The sequence below is a fragment of the Prionailurus viverrinus genome, chromosome D1 (assembly GCF_022837055.1).
Source record: "Prionailurus viverrinus isolate Anna chromosome D1, UM_Priviv_1.0, whole genome shotgun sequence".
Lineage (NCBI taxonomy): Eukaryota > Metazoa > Chordata > Mammalia > Carnivora > Felidae > Prionailurus > Prionailurus viverrinus.
Genome location: NC_062570.1, coordinates 50,955,150 through 50,972,878, shown reverse-complemented (window position 1 = coordinate 50,972,878; position 17,729 = coordinate 50,955,150).

The following is a 17,729-nucleotide window of genomic DNA, read 5'->3' as shown; positions in this document are numbered from 1 at the left end:
GTGTTCTAAAGAATAAAGGATTATATGAAACACAATAGGAAATAAGGAAAAAATGGCCTCTGTGAGATTTTTCCCCCCATTATGGAGATGGAAACAAGAAAGTTATACCTAACACTTAGATAGCACTCACTATATGTCAAGCACTGTTCTAAGTGCTTTGTATACACATATGAATACATTTAATCCTCATTCTAACTGCATGAGGAAAACATTATTATCCCATTTTACAAATCAGAAAACTAACACATACACAGAGGTTAAGTAACTTACTTACCATCACTCAGTTGGTGCATAGAAGCATACTATAAACCAGGCTGCAAACACCATACTCAACTACCTCTCATAGGCCCTAAGAAAAAAGTCTAGAAGTACTTCAGAAGCATGCATTCACTTAGCTGCACTTGCTATAGTATGAGCTTTAGTTAACGAACTAAGCATTAATGAGCTGGGGCTAGATCAGAGGATAAAGGAATAGCTACACTCTGGTCCTAGAACTATTACCAATTATCAATGAAGCTAAGGTCTTCTGGTTAGGATTTTTGTGACATTTTTGGAACTTCCCAGGATCTCAATTTCCTCATTCTGAAAGGGGAACAATCACAGCCCCAAATTCATGGGATTGGTTTGAAGGTGAAAATAGACAACACTCATGAGATGCTCAGCACAGAATCTGCCACATGAAGATAAAGTTGAAACTAAACAATCAAAAACACTGGCGTCCCTATGCTGACCTCTGTCACCACCACCACATTTGACTGGTCAGGAATTTGCATGGCAACTATGGCAAGAGAGAAAAGGGAGAGACACCGTAAAATGGGACGAAGTGAAGGTGAGGCACTGCACCCTTTAATCTTGCAGGCATCTTTTTTTTTTAAATAAAAAGTAGTAACTTGAGTATCAAAGTTGTATGACACAGTCATATGAGTAACCTGTAGACTCCCCACATTGCCTCTCTGAGGCTGCCTTTCAAATGTCACATCAGCTCAGTACTTCACATCTTGTGACTCATAATGTTGTAGGAGCACTTTATTCTGACCATCCATAATACATCTGAATCTGACCATGATCTCAATTCCCTCTACTCCTGCAGAGAGACAATTCATGGACTGAGTTCTTGAATCACAATCTTAGATTCAATTTCTAAGTTTTTGTTATTTTTTTAAACTCTCACCTATTTTATTCAATGTTTAGCCAAGCAAGAGATTTAAATTATGCACAACCTAGAGACACGAAAATGAAAGCAAGCAAAAGACATTTCTCTCAAATGCTCAGCTTGTACTCACGTGCAATAGGCTGTAGGTTGGAATCATACAGAACCTTCTGTGCCGTTTCTCTTTCCCTTCCCTAAATGAAGACTCCGAAGGATTAGAGGAAAGAAGTAGTCTGAGGCCACCAAAATCAGGATATTGGTGGCCCTTTAACATTCCCTAAAAATATACACTTAATATGAATCCAGTTTATAAAACCTTTCCCACAGCTTATGAAAAAATTTTAAGCTCGTAGTTTTACTATGTTATTTTGAGTTGTGTTGTCTGAGACAAAAATACTAACAGACAGATTTAGAGAAAATGTTTGTTTTTACATAGTCATACATCCAATCTCTAAGTTTATGGAATAGTTATTCAAAATCCTTTGCCACTACCCTCATTCTGTGTCTTCCCTCCCCATGGCAAACTGAAAATATAACTGAAAACAAATAAAATATTCATCAGCCTAAAAAACACCTCCTCACTTGTCCCCAGGAAACAGCCACCAGGAGAAATACAGTAATATTACATTTTTTTTAGAAAAAACCCAATATACAGCACTGACTATAAAATTCACTTGTTGTATGTTATCTTTATTTTTCTAGAATCCTATAATTCATAACTAGTGTTTCTAGTTGTTTTTCTTAATTAATCTAAATACCAGCTGCCTCTTCCTCAGATGATTTTATTTAAAACAAAAACTCACAAAATTAATTTTACCTATTGGCAATATACTGTGATTTTTATTCTTTTGTGGGTAATTATGACTTCTACTTTTAATGGGTTTTTTTGACCAATTCTGATTATATCTCAAAATAGCTTCTTAAATGCACTCCCAAATGCAAAATGTCAGATGTAAAGAAGAAGCAAGTTTGGAATTTACTTCTCTAGCAATGATACAATGTTCCTGATAGAGTAGGCAGTTAGCCAGATATGAGCAGGGAACAGGAGTTTTCCAACCATTAAGAAGGGCAGAAACAGGGAGCCTGGGTGGCTTAGTTGGTTAAGCATCTGACTTCAGCTCAGGTCATGATCGAATGGCGGTTTGTGATCTCAAGTCCTGCGTCCAGCTCTGTGCTGATGGCTCAGAGCCTGCAGCCTGCTTCTCTCTCTGCCCCTCCCCAACCCTCACTCTGTCTCTCGCACTCAAAATAAATAAATAAATAAATAAATGAATAAATAAACAAACAAACAAACATACATTAAAAATTTTTTTAAAAAGACAATGAAGGAGAAGAAGGGCAGAAACAAGTTTCAAACAGCAGGAAAACACCAGGAACACACATGAGCTCTTCTCTATAACAACTGCCCTACAGTAACCTATACCTTCATTAAATATATTTACATTGTGATTTTGACACTCTTTGTGGGGGGTGGCTGCCATGACACTTCTGATAAGGACCATATGGGGCCCAACCCCTCCCTCCCGACCTGTAGGGGGAGACCCTTAGATGATTGGGGGCAACCCGAGTCAGAGACCACCCAAGCTATGACCCATAACTCTTACAGCATAAAAAATGAAGACAACCTGACCCTCAGTGCACTTGCTGCCTCTGGGCCTGCCTGTTCTCCCATCTTGAGAGAGTACTTTCACTTCAACTGCTATTAAATTCTTACTTACTTCAGAGTTTGTCTCTGAATTCTTTCTTTGCTGAACTCAAAAGCTGCTTTGGGGGGTGGGGACAGGACATACTACTGACACCCCCAAATGTTAATAAAATAATATATTCATCAAACACAGTATTCATATCAAGACTTTCTAAAGCTCTTTATCCTGTGGTCTTAACTAAATACCAGGACAAATGCTTGAAAGACTTAGGATAGATGGGATAAGTCCAATTTTTTAGTACTCATATAGATCACAGAATTAAAAAAAATCATTTAAACAAGAAAAAAATTACCCATATATTTTTTTTCCATTGGTGCTAAAATCTAGACAGAGCTGAGATCCTTTAAAATGCTGAAATAATAAATAATAAAATAAACTAAGTATCTTTGCAATAAAAACAAGAATATTGTGAAGAGACAGGCTAACTGCCTTGGGCCAATGGTATAGTATTTAATAAAAACTGAGAGAAGTGAAATTAACCAATGAATTTTTACTTCCAAGAACAAAAGTCTTCATTTGTACTATAAACGGTAATACAAATGTAGGCCATCAAAGATTAAAACCAAAAAGAGGTAGGATTGTAGCTACAGAATACATACCTGAGCAAAGGTGTTCATCAGATATAAGAGTAAAACTGCTCTTGGTAATTATTCAAACATTCCAGAGAATAGAAGAATTTCCTAAAGACTAGTGATGAAGAAAAATGAACTTGTAAGTTTATCACCTACCACACAAGACTTTATAATGGATTATTATCCATAGCTTGTAAAATTTTTAAATACTATATAGTGATTATCAGAAGCCTATATAAGTTTATGAGAATTCTTGTCAACAAAACTTTTTTTTAATTGAATCTTTTTGTTAAGGAGTTATTGTAAGACACAGTAATTTCAGTAAAGATTTGATGAAGTCTCAACTGAGATAGATCCTTACCAACAGAAGGAAAGCATGTAGAACAGAGGGTGCACAGTTAGATCCAGCGTTGTACCTCAAGCACAGATGACAATTACTGTGAATGACCGCTTTAATGCCAAAACAAAGGGGGTTTCTTGGCAAGTTGGTGAACTCTACCCTGTTCAACCTCATAGATGTATATGCAGAAGATGTAGAAGACACATTTATTAAATTCATTGATGACACAGGGCAGGCTGACTAATTGAGTTAGATCAGATTCAACACTTAAAAAGGCTTCAGTATGAAGGATCTAATAATGTCAAATTTAGTTGATTTAAAAAATCCAAGTGCCACTATGTCCAAGGCACAGTGGAACACACAAATAAGACAATCCAAATAACAGAAACCTATTAACAGTCCTGACTTGAGGAAATTTTGTGTTAACAGCTTTCTTAGCAGGCTCAAGCATAGCTACCAAATGGTAAACTGGATATTCTCTTTGATTCAAAAGATCTGATGTAGGGTACCCATGAAAGGACCAAGTCTCTAGCTCAGGACTTAAGAAAGAAAGTTACTCAGCTAAGGAGACCCAGAAATGCCATACCTTATATATGGCACAGAAGTTTGCCGTCTTCTGTGACTGTGTTTAAGAATTATTACCTAAAAATGCTAATTCTTGTGTACCATGCCAGAAATGGTGAATAAGAATAATCTCCATGGGAGGTTACAGGAAAGTTATTATTTAAAGAAAAAAAAACATGTCAGGCAATGTCTATCATTGTAAAGATTTTGGTAACACTGATCTATGTGAATAGCTCTGAACCTCAAGAAATCTATACAGGAGAGGAGACACAACACACCAAATGTTCACAAAAGTTTCAGATTCAGTAAATGGCTATATGCATGAGAAAGTTACTCTAATTCTTATTAGCCTCTAAGTTATAAGGGAGAAAATACAGAAAGGATTTTAAATGTTGAAAAGTGATTTTTCTCAGAGATATTAACAAAGGCAAGGTTTCAATCGTTATTTAAATCTGTTTTCTTTCACCACCATACCTTTTTAGGAGGTAAATGAGAGTGGCTGATCTGTCTCTCTAGGTAGAAGAGTGTGTCATTTTCATGTTCTCAGTAGGTTTTCTTTTTTACCCAAAGCTGTAGTTGAAGGATGTACCCAATTGAACAGAAACCAAAACGATAGTCCAGATGAGCTGAGACACATCAGTCACATTTACTACAAATGTAAACTCTGTGGCCTAAGATGACCAGGGTAATGATGCCACGTGCTCAGTGAAATCAGAAAGAAAGACAATGTGGAGTTCTCATTCCTGTGGGCAAGGTGACACTCCCCTAGAATCTTAAGATAGAGACACATACAAAATTGGTAGGTATGTAAGGTAGTATGGCATTTCCTGGTTCTCCCTAGCTGAGCAATTGTATTTCTTAAGTCCAGAGCTAGAGACTTGGTCCTTCCATAGGTACCCTATATCAGATCTTTTGAATCAAAGAGAATATCCAGTTTACCATGTAGTAGGTATGCTTGAGCCTGCTAAAAAAGCTGTTAACACAAAATTTCCGCAAGTCAGGACTGTTACTAGGTTTTTGTTATTTGGATTGTGATAACCATTTTATATCCAATCAGTACAAAGCAAAATTCCTACAATATGAAGGAGCATTGGGCATATTATTGTCCTTTTTGTATTGGAAATTTTTTTTTTTGATCGTTGTTACACTTAAGGACAATAGTAAGGGATTCCAAAAAACAGCGAGAATAGTGGAGGGTAAAACAAAACAAGAAACAGCTGACTCGTTATGAAGAATAATGGATTAGAAACTTTCAGCCTATAATTGAAGAAAATTATGAATATATGATATAGTCATCACTGCTGGGTATTTGAAAAGTACTATGAATAAATGGTCTAACAATCTCTGTTCCCATGGTATATCACAATTGAGTTGTTCTAAATGACACATTTTATTTAGAATGATTAAGCACTATCCTATTTAGTATTCAGTAAGACTATTTATAACCACTTAAAACTGCTTTATTTTGGGGGTGCTGGGGTGGCTCAGTCAGGTGAGCATCCAACTTCGGCTTGGGTCAGGTCTGTAGGTTCAAACCCTGCATCAGGCTCTGTGCTGACAGCTCAGAGCCTGGAGCCTGCTTTGGATTCTGTGTCTCCCTCACTCTCTGCCACTCCCCACTGGTGCTGTCTCTCTCTCACTCTCTCTCTCAAAACTAAATAAACATCAAAAAAATGTTTTAAAAAGTGCTTTATTTTGGACTACTGAGTACACAGAAGAGTGAGGCGGTTTTCTAAATTATTGCTTCTAATTAAATAATAATGATAGTAATAGCAAATGTTATTATAAAAGCAAATATGTAAATTATTCATAAATAAATATTACCTTGGAAAACAAGCCTAGAGAATAAGAGAGTTTATATTGCCTCACTTGCTCGTTCACAGCTTCAACTGACACATAATAGGCAGATAATAAGTTTCCTTTAAAGACTGGAATAAACTGCGGACTAAGTGGCTCTGAGAAGTGTTCAAGCTGCCTGACCCTGAAGGCATATACTTGAAGGCAGCTTCACTGAGATGTCCTCAGTTTCTAAAGCAAATGAGGAAGGTCCAAAAATATCCTGCTCCTTAGACAGGTCGATTTTTTTTTAACCTGGTGTGATTTATGCAGAGAATCTGTAAAATATTCCAGTTCATCAAAAGTCTAATTTACATACATTTAAAGGACATTGTGGAAAATAATTAACCAAATGTATCACAATTCAGACACTGAATGTTGACTAGGGATTTTGAGACACTTAAATGGAATACTGGGAGGTTAAATCAGCACACTGGATTGCTAGGGGAAAAAAGAAAGAAGGAAGGACGAAGGGAGGGAAAGAGAGACTGAGAGAAATGGGAAGTTGCTTTCTTTGCAATGCTTCATACCCTAAAGTCACGCAAAATAAAGGGCTCTATTCCTTTTTCCCCCTATATTTTATGAGTGAATAATATAATTGTGTTGCTTACCAGCCATCATCTTGAAATAATATATTAGAATGATTATAATACTGTGTGCATCCTGTAGCACATCTCGAGTTCTAGCTTAGAGATTTACAAGGAGAGAAACATGTGGCTTGTGAAAATCAAACTAAATTCCCATCAAAATTGTACTCCCCATCACTGATGCACATGGGAAAAATCTCAAATGAAATTTTATGGACAGATTATAAACTTTTTATTAATTTTCATGAACACTTAAGATTTAGTGGGAATTTCCTAAAGGTGTGAATATTCCAGATTACTAACCCATTATATTAAAAGTATTTAAATAATCTTTTTATAGTTCTTCACAATAGCCTGGAAGCTGGCCCTTGATCAACAGAATGATTTTATTATACATAATTCTACTTCGTGGACAATAGATTGAATAAGATTTATGAGCTTCTTTTTACCATTTAGGTTTCAAACAAGTGGAGCATTATATAATAACTTGAGATTGAATCAGGAATTACTAATTTCTGTTTGTAGTCATACTTCAAGCTATCAATAACTTATTTGGAAGAAAAACTTTCAAAGCCATGTCTTTCTACTATTTTTTTTAAATGTATACAGAGAGTTACTAGTTTATACTGGCTGTGTGCTCACATAAATGACTTCAGTTGAAGAACAGCATGGATAAGGCGGGCTACCTGGAAGGAAACTGACTTCAAGACCAAGAATGCAAATCTATACACTTGATCCTGGCTAGAACCTTCTCTAAATAGTGCCATTATAAAAGAGTGAATAAAAGAATTAACCGAATTACCTACCATTCACCTTCACAAATTTGTTTTTCTTTTTGATCAGAGCAAAATGTCATTAATACAAGGCCTAGTTTAACTGGATCTCCCCTACCTGCCCCCAATTCTTCTAAATTGGAAGTAACCATCTGGAGTAACCATGTCCTTCATTTGCACAGTACTTTCGCACTTGCTTATATATTTAGAGAACCCCATTCCCAAAGGCCTTTGAGCTTCCAAAGAGTTGTTTCCAGGCAATAGCTATGCCTCCTATTCCAATGCCAATACTGATCTGAAGTACTGAAAGAGAGAGCTATATTGAAAAGAAATAAGGAAATAGGACATGGGCTGTTGTAGTTTTGATAACAGATTACACAGAGTCTTAAAAAGGCATAGGAAATGATACCTACTAACTCTACTTTGATATAGAACAAAGGAATACCTTTACCTGTACATTTATATTTATTTCTCTCATTCTCTTCACATGTTTACATTCATAGATATATAAATATTTCCTCAAATACAAACATAACTAAGCATACTGAACTATATTTTACATAAGCTATTCAAAATACAGTATAAATATCCTGGGGAAACATGTAATTTTATTGCTTTTTAATGAATTTTTTACATATATTTACACATTAGTATTTATAACATACCTATAAAATATTTATTATTAAGTTCATGAAAAATAACAAACATATTTTTAAAACAAATACACACAAGGAAAAATTTGAGGGAAAAGACGTCATATCAGGGTAGAAAAATAAGGAATAAAGTTATGAAATCTGTACTTGTAACTAAAATGTTGATTTGAAAAGCAGAGATATCATTGAAGGGAGCTTCACAAAACCAACAACCCTTTGCAATATAACAAAATTAGCAGTGCTCCATCACCTTGGAAGACTCAGCAAAAAATATCAAAATTACTCTTCATCACCACTAGGTGGCTCACTCTCTATATCTATGCCTCAGCAGACACACCAGTGTGGCCCCAGAGGTTGTAGGCATTAAGATTCTCCCTAGAAAGTACAGGTAGTAGAAAAATGATCACTTCGAAGCAAACCTAATATCTTGAACAAAGGAACACCTGAGCAATCCCCCGTAAGTTATTATCAGAATTGTCTTTACAGACACAGGAGAATTAGAAGAGTTGGTCTTAGACCAGAGACATTTAGAAAGCCAGATGGAAACCTGTCTAATAATCATTCTGCAACCATGCCCAGTCTCATATACCTTCAAATGCATTCATAATGTGGAAGAGATACCCGGGGATGGGGGGAAAGGGTGAGAGAAAGAAAAGAAAGCAACACCTTAAAAATTCAAACAACAACAAGTCACATTATCTACTTTTGACTGAATTTGGATTTAGAATGGGAGAAAAGTTAAGGATTAGGGAAATAAAAATAAGCCAGCAAAGATGGGAAATTTAACGTGTAGAGAAAGTTCACTTTTCTAGATTTGCAAGATTGCTCTTAGCAATCAGTTCCTCCACCAAACTGCATTTTAGCAGAGGGAATGTAATAGGGCAGTAGCCACAGAAACTTGTAATACCATCCAATGTATTGCTATAAAAAGCTTTACCATCTGGATCCTAATTCTCTTCAATATTGAAACTGTAGAGCATTTTCTTCTCTTCATTCTAATTTACAGCTATCACTCAGTGCAGCCCTGAAGGGTGCATACAATATGCCATTGTTAGAGCTAGTGTATAATCCAAGGCAATTTGGGGAAAATCAGCTTGTAAGTGTAACTGCATGGTTTTCTCAGTATTCAGCACCTTTTGTATTTCGTGAAAGCTTATAAATTCTGCCTATATGTTTTTTTCTTCTCTTCCTTTTGCCTTGGTCAGAATAGGTCTGTAAAAGTTGTCATGCATGTATAGAACTGCTTGTGGACTGCACCATCAACCTCATCCCACTGACAGCTGAGAAGTTAAATGTGTATGATCTAACAGTACTGAATATTAACCTACTTCTTTGATGGAATCCATAGTATCCCTTTTTTGCTTTTATTAAAAAAATCCCCCAAAACATCAATTCACCAAGCTACCAAGGAAAGGAATACAGAGAAGGAATAAAGATACAGACACAGAGGAGGAATAAAACTATCTCAAAATTAAGAAGGCTTGTGACTAGAAGCCACCATGGTGACAGAGGAGTCATCACCTCTGGCTGCAAATAAAATGAAATTGATTCCCTCTCAGCAAAGACAGCTCAGACCGGAGATCCATAATGTGCAAGCAACTGGCTAACTTTTCATCTGCCCCACAAATCTAGATTAGAGAGGAGATGGAGTAAGGGGAAACAAGAATAAGAAGCTAGCTCAACATATGAATTAGATTACCTCTCACCTCTACAAAATGCCTGGTTAAGATCACATCTTTGGATGTTTTATGTTGCTTGCCGCATTAGTCATTACGGACAAAAGAAAAATAAAAACAGAGAGTGTGTTCTCTCCCTCTCCAAGATTCCATTCAAAGTACACACCACCCGCCCAACATGAAAAAAAAAGTTATGTGTCCTCAATCTCCCCAGCTATTTCTGATCTCCTAATATTACTAAGAGCAATATCAATTCCTTGGACTAAGTCATCAGCTGCCACAGCACCATGGAGAAAGTAATATGAGTAGGCTTATCCCAAGTTTGAATATGAAGCAAAGTGTGGAGTAACAAAAAGTAAAGTTGTGCGTTTTTGGTATTGTAACAGTACAGCAAACTGTAGAATCTTTTTGCCAAATTACTTTAATAGCAGCCTATGCAGAAATCTTAGATATTTGTAGGAGCCAAAAGCAATGACAGAAAATATTACGTTAAATATTTGTCATGGGCTAAAAGTCTTTGTTGAGCACTGCAGAGGGGTCTGTTGCATTAAACATTAATGACATGTGAAGAAAGCAACTCTTTTTTCTTTCTTCTACCTTCCAAAGGGGCAGCAAATAGCCTCACACACATGGTTTTTTTGCTCAAGGGGTCCCTGGAGTTATCAGTGGAGAAGATACCTCGCTGGCCAACCTTGAAAATTCTTGATCCCGGGTGATGCCTTGACTTTCAAGCATAAAGCTAGATCTGCCTAAAGTTACGTGCCATGTTCCCACATCAGAACTGAGGTCATGCATGTCAAGACAGACATACCGTCAAGATACACTGTGGCTTAGAGGCACTTTCCAGAAGGATAATGGAAAGACATATTAAGTTTTACAAGTGCAGCACAATACAAAGTGCTATCTGCAAAAAGTCACAAATACCTACATTGTCTGATTAATTTGCAAATTATCACAAACTCTTATAAGACCTCACTTTTGAAGTCAGTGGTAATTCAGTCATTAACCTGACTTACATACGGGATGCATGCCTTCTAAGTAATATTTCTTTATTATTTCATTTCAATCCAACTGGCTAAATTATGGCTATTATTCTCTCATAAAACTCCCTGTGAGATAATATGCATGAAATGATTTAAATGAATATTAAGAGATGGAAATGTTTAACAAGTTGTTGAAACGTTTCTCCAATAATTTTCCTTTACTGAGAATTGTGGACAGGAAAAGGGGCACAGTTAAGAAATGTTTGGGGTGACAAGTGCAGATTAAGGTCACTAAGGGAAGCAGACTCAAATCAACAAACCATAGTCTGTTTGGAGTTTCACAAAGATAAATCTGATAGTAAGAACCCCCTAAATGCAATCCTGGAATCCAGCGCCTATTAGCAGAAGATATCCCCTCCAGTCAATTCCTTACCGTGTTAATTAATCAGTTTACCCCCCTTACCAAAACAGACTTCTCTCAACCCAAAACTTCTCTTCAAATCCACATTCTCCAGATATACATAAGAGCCCAAACAGATGAAAAGACATTTGTTTCCTGGCTTTCTCTGACAAATACAGCGATTTGCATGAATATTAAACTTCTGTGATTCAGCAACTTTCCTCTTGTCTGCATATCACTGCATGTTAAATGCTGAGGAAGAGTTTGGATCACTTGGCTTTTATTTTAGGAGTCGGAGGTAGGTTTTCCTCAGCCAAAGGAGAGCATATTTAAAGGTCTCCAAATCACACATGCAGAGTTACATAACAATTGTCACTAACTCCAAAGGTTGGAACCACACAGGCGCTAAATGTGGAGTTGCCTATGAATCACAAACTGGAGCTGAGTTTCCTATTTGCAGAATATTTATAAGGGCGAGGAGAGAGGAGAGTTACCATCTGCGTCGAAACTTTAATCAGAACGAAATCACTGCCGAACTACCAAACCCTCCTCGGCCTGCTTGCTGGGGTGAAAAAGTCTCCGGCCGTTAAAGTGAATGCGGCGAGAGGGAAGGTTCCCAAGAAACTGCTGGCGCCTACCTGAAAGTGGCCGGTGAGGCAGCTGGCACGGCGGGAGAGAGGAGCAGGAAGCGGTGTCGGCGTCCTCTCTGGAGCACCCTCCTCCCCAGGCTGACCGGCTTTGGGAAGAGGGAGCCCTCTTGCTGGGGCCGGGGAAGAGGCAGCTGCCGGCCGGGTGCCTCGAAACCCGGCTCGGGGCTCCGCTGGCGAATCAGGCAGCGCCGCCGGGAGCTCAGCCCAGGAGCTGGGGCTGCGCTTGCTAACGCCGCCTCACTTGAGGGATAAGCGCTGGGGTGCGCGCGTATGCGTGAGCGTGTGCGTGTGTGTGCACTAAGTGCCGGCCCCAGGCTGAGCCGATGTGTTCTGCATACTCAAAATGCTCCTGCGGGGAGGAGGTTCCTCCGCACAGACCCCAGCGTCCCTGCTTGAGGAATCAGTCCGCTGACCTTGCTGCTGGGGATTCTGGCCGTACAGCTCACTCATCAATAGATTTAACAATCAATCAAATAGAGGAGATGTGATCAGCCTTGGATAGAGACAACTGCCTCCCGCATACGCACAAGATTAAAAGAAAAAAAAAACGTATCTCTATTCAACATTTTATAGCTAGAATTGATTTTTTTTTCCCTTTAAACCCCTATGTCTTGAGCACAAAGTCTAATTGATGAATCCCGAAGTTAAAACTTTTCAGGTTGTTTTCCTAGGCAAGATAGGCTCTTACCTAGAAGGCAATTCAAAACATTAATTCCACAGAGAGCTGCAGATGCAGACTTATTTATAACAATCGAATTATGATGGTTTAAACTAATGACTACTTTAAAATCAGGGATTCTGTGTTATAGCAGAAATGTTTGGGGCTAGAGGCAAAATCTGAGTTCAAATGCAATCTCAATTTCCTTTAAACATTAATCCAATGGCAAGATTGAGGAAGACCCACGGCTATGAGTGAGTCATTTAAAGTGCACAAGAATATGCTCTGTAAAGTATGAAGGGTTAACCACAAGCTATAGATTTTTTTTTTTATTGACACAAAGAATGTGTAAGTCTCTTTGAGGCACAAATGAGTCTTTTCACGGTCTATACCCTAACTGATACAGTGTTTCATTGGTGTGTGCCATTCCTTACGATTTTACATTCTAGAACCGATCCATCAGAAAAGCCAGAAGAGAACTTGCCATTAACCTTATATTGTTTATTCTGTCTCTGCAAAAAGGCTAAAACATTAAGATTGAAATTATCTTCCCTCAAACTAAGCTCTGCCACTAACAATGTGAGATCAAACTCAAATCAAGAAATGCAATACAGTGGAAAAGAACAGAAGAATCAAGATACTTGGTGTCAGTCTGAGATCTGTCATGGAGTCCTTGGATCCCTGGGCATGTTTACAATAATGATCATGTAAAGACCACCAGCAGCAGCAGCCAGGAGAATCACATAATGGAAACTAATAGTTACTGCTTGTTACTAATAGTTACAACTTGCCAGGCACTTTCTAGGCATCTTGCATTTATCATTATTTTTAATCCTCACAGCAAATCATGAAGTAGATCATAGTATTATCCCCATTTTGCAGATCAGGACCACAAGACAAAGGACAGGAAAGTTAATGGCTAACAATCTTTTCAGGGCTCGTTTGTATTAAGTTAGGCAACTATGTTAAACATTTAATATTTAAAACCTCTTTATTTGATAATAACTTTAAATATATAGAATAGTTATAAAAATAAGAATAATACAAAACACTTGCATGCCCTTTACTTAGATTTATTTATTACTAACATTTGGTTAACCTGCTTTATCATTTGATCTAGCAACAGAAAGAAAGATTTGAGCCATTTGAGGATAATGTATTTATATCATGTCCCCTTGCTAGTTTTTTCAAAGTACATTTTACAAGAGTAAAATATATAATCAAGTGCTTTTATCAACTTCAGTAAATTTAACACTAACAAAAGCTTAATCAAATCTATTGTCCATTTTCCAATTTGTCACTTGAACCATTAATGTCCTTTGTAGCATTTTTTCCTCTAGGAGAATAGCCAATCTAGAGTCAGCTATTGCATTTATCTCTCATATCTTTTTGGCCTCCTTTAACCTGGAAGTCCCATAGCTGTTCTTTTGTTTTCATGACATTTTTTTGAGGAATGCATTTCCTTCTTTTTTTTTTTCCTTAATAGATCATTTCCAATTTTACATTTGTCTTATGTTTCTTAATGATTAGATTCAGGTTATACATTCTCAGTTGTAATATTGCATAATTGATGTGCTCTTCTCAGAGTATCATCTCTGAAGGCATAGAGGTCTGTCTGCCTCTCACTGGTTCTGTAAATTTTAATCAGCCAATCATGTTTTTTTCCTAGTTATACACTCTCTCATTATTGTTTTCCCCCTCGTAATCATTAAGCCATTTGTGAAAAAACCCTTTAAGGTCATGCCCATATGTTTCATCCATATTTCCCCTTGTATTAACACCCATTGATGATATAATGGTTACAAAACAATAATTTTCTGACTCCAATACTCTCCATGTCCATAACATACTAAGTATTCTACTATTAGCAAGAGATCTCCTTCTCTGCTGTCTGTCTCTCTGTCTCTCTCTCTGTCTCTCTGTTTTTCTCTACTTTATCACAAAGGATTCATGGAGTCCTATTTTTTTCCAATTATCTGTAATTCATTACTGTACTTATTTCTTTTAATGCTCCCAAATTGCTCAGTGGAAGCCCTTTCTACCTGGTTCCAATGTCATTATTACATGCCACATCATTTTTTAGAACTTATTAATTTAAAATTTTTAGCTTTCCAGAAAGATAAGATGTTCCAAGATCATCATCAGCATACCTTACTCTAGCCTTGGAATCAGCAATTCTTTTGTTGAGTTTTTATTTTTTCTATTCTTTTTTGTTTTTATTTATTTAAAGGGAGGAATGGTGTTAGAAATAACAATTTGTACACGAAGCATGTTCATTTCTAGGTGAGATACAGATGTTATTTGCTTCTTGGCTTTTACAGAGGCAAAGCTAGAAAGTATATGTGCACATAAACATAGGCACATGTATATACATATATACATATGAGCACAAATACATGCATGAACACGAATGTGGCAATATTTCAAAAAAAAAAAAACAGGCATGAGTTTACATCAATACTACCAGTTCTAATCCCTCCCTAGAGCACTGTTTTGTATCCTCCCCTATTCTATATTTGTATATCCCTTTTGCCTTACTGGTTACCCTGGTTCCCAATAACCAGCAGATGTCTAATTTGTTCATTTATTATCACCACAAAAAAAAACTTGCTGAACTTCTGCAAATGAAATATACATACTTTTCCCATATCCCATGAAGTACAATAAAAAAAAAACCCCAGGATTCTATATAAAACAAACATATGAAGATTCCGAAAAGTAAAGAGAAGAAGGAAGATTAGATAGAAACCTTGGGAACTAGCAGCATGGTAGTGAGATAACTAGGTTTCCCTCGGCCTCATATATAAGATATGTATATATTCTATTAGCATAGAGTATAGTGTCCAGAAGCACACTGTACATTAACGAAACCATGATAAACAATAGAGGTAGCACTGTGAAGTAGTGGAGAAAGTACAATCTTTACAAACGACAGAAAACATTAGGTATCTATAAGAAAAGAAAAAGAAATTAAATCCCTACCTCACATTGCAAACAATAATCAGGGGAATTCCTTTAATGACTAAACATAACAAGTAAAATAAGGCTTTTAGAAGATAATTGGGCAGCGGATTTTCAAGACCTTGGAAATGTGAAGGGTTTACAAGACAGCAGAAAAGTAAAAGAAAAACAGATTAATGTACAAACTGTACTCATAATTGTCACAGTCTGCTACTTTGCTAAATGCAAAAATATTTTTGTATTTATATATATTTAAAGATAACTAAATTAAACTAAACTAAAGTAGCATCCTACCAGTGACTGTATTTTTTAATGGTACACACAGAGAGAAAATGGTAAAATAAATAACATTAAAACTTCCTCAAACACCCCAAAACACCCCAGAAGTAAAAAGACAAGCCACATAACAGAAGATGTCTGAAACATGTTAATTACCAAGAGAATTATATATTAAGAAAGCATAAGTATTTGTAAAAAATCAACTCAAAAAATGGGCTTTTTAGGAAGTTTCCTAGTGTCCAATTACATGTAAAAATTACTCAACCTCACAATCATCAGAGAAATTAATATTAAAATCACAACAAAGGTGCAAGGTAGCATAGCAGCAAACATTAAAGTCTCACAATCCTAGGGACCTGGGTGGCTCAGTCAGTTAAATGTCCAACTCTTGATTTCAGCTCAGGTCATGATCTCACAGTTGAGGTTGAGCCCCATGTCAGGCTCTGTGTTGACAGCATGGAGCCTGCTGGAGATTCTCTCTCTCCCTCTCCCTCTCTCTGCCCCTCCCCTCTCTCAAAATAAATAATAAACTTAAAAAAAAGTCTCACAATCCTGGGGTGCCTGGGTTGTTCATTCAGTTGAGTGTCCAGCTCCTGATTTCTGCTCAGGTCATAATCTCTCAGTTCATGAGTTAGAGCCCCACATCAGGCTCTGTGCTAACAGCAGAGCCTGCTTGGGACACACACACTCTCTCTCTCTCTCTCTCTCTCTCTCTCTCTCTCTCTCTCTCAAAATAAATACACATTTTTTTAAAAAAAGTCTCACAATCCGAAATGTCAGTGAAGCATACCAACGCAGTGCTGGGCTAACAAAGCTAGTCAACTCCCTCTAGGAAGTGTTTAGGCAGCATCTGCTAAAGCTAAACATATGACATGAGCAACATTTCCATTACTTTTCCCAAGAAACAACAGAAATGACCATGTGGGTCCCAAAAGGGGGGGGTGGGGCATTCACAGCAGTAATTTATGTTGGCTGCATAGTAAAAATACCCAATGCCTACCACCAGCTGGTTGAATAAATAAATGGTGGTGCAGTCACGCTGCTGAAGAGTAATCTCTGCATCAGCACCCACCCAACGCTTATAAGCACAGGCTCCCCTATAAATTTAGTGACATCCTGGGGCTGGTGTAGTTCTTGTCCACAAAGCCATCCTTCTCTTGAATCCCAGGCATCACAGGTACCGTGGAGGACTCCCTGAAGGGGTCTTTACAGAGGAGTTCTGTGAAGTCAGGGAATAACACAGGGCCTAGCAAGAAGTCCAAGGCATAGATGTCCTAGGGACAGATTGGGGCTGGGAATTCTCCTCAGGCCTGGCCCTGGCTGAGGCCTGTGGGCCCTGCTGCTGGGAAGATTCCCAAAGAGCTGGATATGGAGGGGACTCTAGAAATAGGTCCTCTCTTGCCCCTCCCTGCTAAAACAGTTGCTCAGAGACAGTCTCCTGGGCTTATGATTGATGCACCATGGACTCTCCAGCTTGCCTTACTGCCTCTGGAGTCATTGCTGTGGCTACTGCCTAGAGGATCTGGCCCAGTAGGTCTTGAACCACACCTGTACATTTTGCTCTCTTAAGACTCAAGTCTACAGATTCTTGCTGAAGGGGTACTTGCTCTTGAAGGTTTCTCTGGCTCCTGCTGCTGTTTCTTGCCTGTGGACCTTGCTCTACTTCATACCTCTTAGGGGCAGGGGTTGGAAATAGGGATCCTGGAGGGCCCAAGAGATACTTGGGTTTTTACATCCTCAGTCCTGCTCTGTTTCCTGTTCATCCACAAATGATTTTGACAAAAACACAAAAGCAATTCAATGGAGATAGGAACCTTTTCAAAAAATGGTGTACATTTGGACATACATAGAAATTTGGATGTACAGAATGTTAAAAAGAAAAAAAAAGGAGCTGCAACCTACATCTCAAAGCTTACATAAAAACTAACTCAAGGGGTGCCT